This window comes from Sardina pilchardus, chromosome 5, assembly GCF_963854185.1.
Source record: "Sardina pilchardus chromosome 5, fSarPil1.1, whole genome shotgun sequence".
NCBI lineage: Eukaryota > Metazoa > Chordata > Actinopteri > Clupeiformes > Clupeidae > Sardina > Sardina pilchardus.
In genome coordinates, this window is record NC_084998.1 from 27,304,787 (window position 1) to 27,307,286 (window position 2,500).

Genomic DNA, 2,500 nt, shown 5'->3' on the forward strand with positions numbered 1-2,500 from the left:
CACACTCACACACCCACACACACACCCACACACACACCCACACACACACACACACACACACACACACACACACACACACACACACACACACACACACACACACACACACACAGACTTTCTCAGCAAGGTGTGATGTGTCAGCAGCAGAAGTCATACAGCTTCAAACCCTTTCAGACCTAAGTGTGTGAGGTACTAAGAGGGCAAGAAGCACACTGTCTGATCAGCTGTGTGTGTGTGTGTGTGTGTGTGTGTGTGGGGTGTGTGCGTGTGTGTGTGAGAGAGAGGCCTTCAGCACCATGGCGTCATTCTCATAGAATCACCAAAGTTCATATGGGGTGCCCATGTGCACACACACATGCACACACACACATGCGCACGCTCACACCACACACACATTCACACACACATGCGCTTGTGCGCACACACATAGACACACACACACACGGCTCTATGTTGCCTAATGTGGAGGCTCCTGGCTGTCATATAACACTGGGGTGAAGTCACAGGTGGGCATATCTGAGTCACCGTGTGAATTAAAACTGCTTACGTGTGTGTGTGTGTGTGCGCGCGCGCATGTGTGTATATGTGCGCATGTGCATGTGTGTGTGACTCAGAAAGAAGGAGTAGAATCTGTATTTTTCCTCTCTTCTGTGTGTGTGTGTGTGTGTGTGTGTGTGTGTGTGTGTGTGTGTGTGTGTGTGTGTGTGTGGAGAGAGAGAGAGTTTAGAGTGTGTGTAGAGAGGAGAGAGAGAAAATTGGATGTGTATGTGTCTAGAGATAGAGATTTTGGATTGTGCGTAGAGAGTGAATACGGTGTGTGTCGAGGGAGAGAGTTGTGTGTGTGTGTGCGCGAAGAGAGAGAGTCTGATCTGTTTCTGTCTATGTCAGCAGACAACAGGAGGTGTGTGTTCTGTGTATGTGTGTGGTGAGTGTGTGTGTGAGCAGTGTCGGTGTGTGCATTGATTAGGTGTGTATTCTGTGTATCTGTGTGTGGTGTGTGTGTGTGTGTGTGTGTGTGTGTGTGTGACAGAGATCAACTGTTTCAAACTCTTTTATTGACTATTCAGCTAAAAACACACTTTTATTGAACACACACTCATCAAACTAGATGTTTCCGACAGGTCATGTAGGTACATTGTAGTCAGACACAGGTAACACACACACACGTAAACACACTCACACACACTTTTACAGTAGCACACCAACACACTCAAACAGTAGTGGTATTCAGACAGGTCATATACAGTGTAGTCAGACACAGGTAACACACACACACACACACACACACACACTCACAGAAACTTACAGTGTAATCAAACACAGGCCTCAAATGGAGTGGAGTGTTCACACAAGGTGAGATCGCAGGAGTGGAAATTTGTTCACTTTTACAGTAACACACACACACACTTTTACAGTAAATGCAACGGGTTGAACATGTCGTCTGAATTAGTGACACATGCTGCAGAAATGACATTGTTGTATTTGTATTGTTCACTGAGTTCCCAATACACATCTGTCATCAACGTAAAGTAGATCAACAGTTCATAGACATCATTTCCTCACACACACACACACACACACACACACACACACACACACACACACACACCACACTCACACACACCACACACACACACCGCACTCACTCACACATACACATACACACACACACACACACACACACACACACACACACACACACACACACACACACACACACACACACACACACACAGGATGCAGACTGTGCTAGCGCTGCAGAATCCTTCTTTTGTCTCTAGTGGGAAGTCCTAAATCCTGTGTGTGTCGTGCTACAGTGGGGATGATGTGTGTTGGGGGTGGGGTATGATGTGTGTGTGTGTGTGTGTGTGTGTGTGTGTGTGTGTGTGGTGCCACCATGTGTGCCGGGGGTGGGGTATGTGTCTGTATGCCGTGCTGAGGTGGATATGGTGTGTGCGTTATGCTGTGGAGTTTGTTGGGAGTTGGGGGTAAGGTGTGTGTGGGTGTGTGTAAAAAATATAGGTCAATTAGACAGATTCAGTTTTAAAAGAGTCAATTTATTTCTGTCTGTAGTATTTGACCGTTTTAACATTTGACTGTTTGAACACACACACACACACACTCAGAGGAACGAACGTTGAGAGACTCCCAGATGCACAGCCTACGGGGGATATTGCAATATCTGGGAATTATGAGGGATTTGTGTGTATTAAGAAAGAGTTAATCGTGTGTATGTACTGTGTCTATGTGTGTGTGTGTGTGTGTGTGTGTGTGTGTGTGTGTGTGTGTGTGTGTGTGTGTGTGTGTGTGTGTGTGTGTGTGCACGCGTGTCTGTGATTTAGAATGATATAAACACAGGAAGATACAAGAATAGTCAGTAGACACACACACACACACACACAAACACACACACACACACACACACTCAGATATGCGCGCGCACACACACACACACACACACACACACACACACACACACACACACACACACACACACACA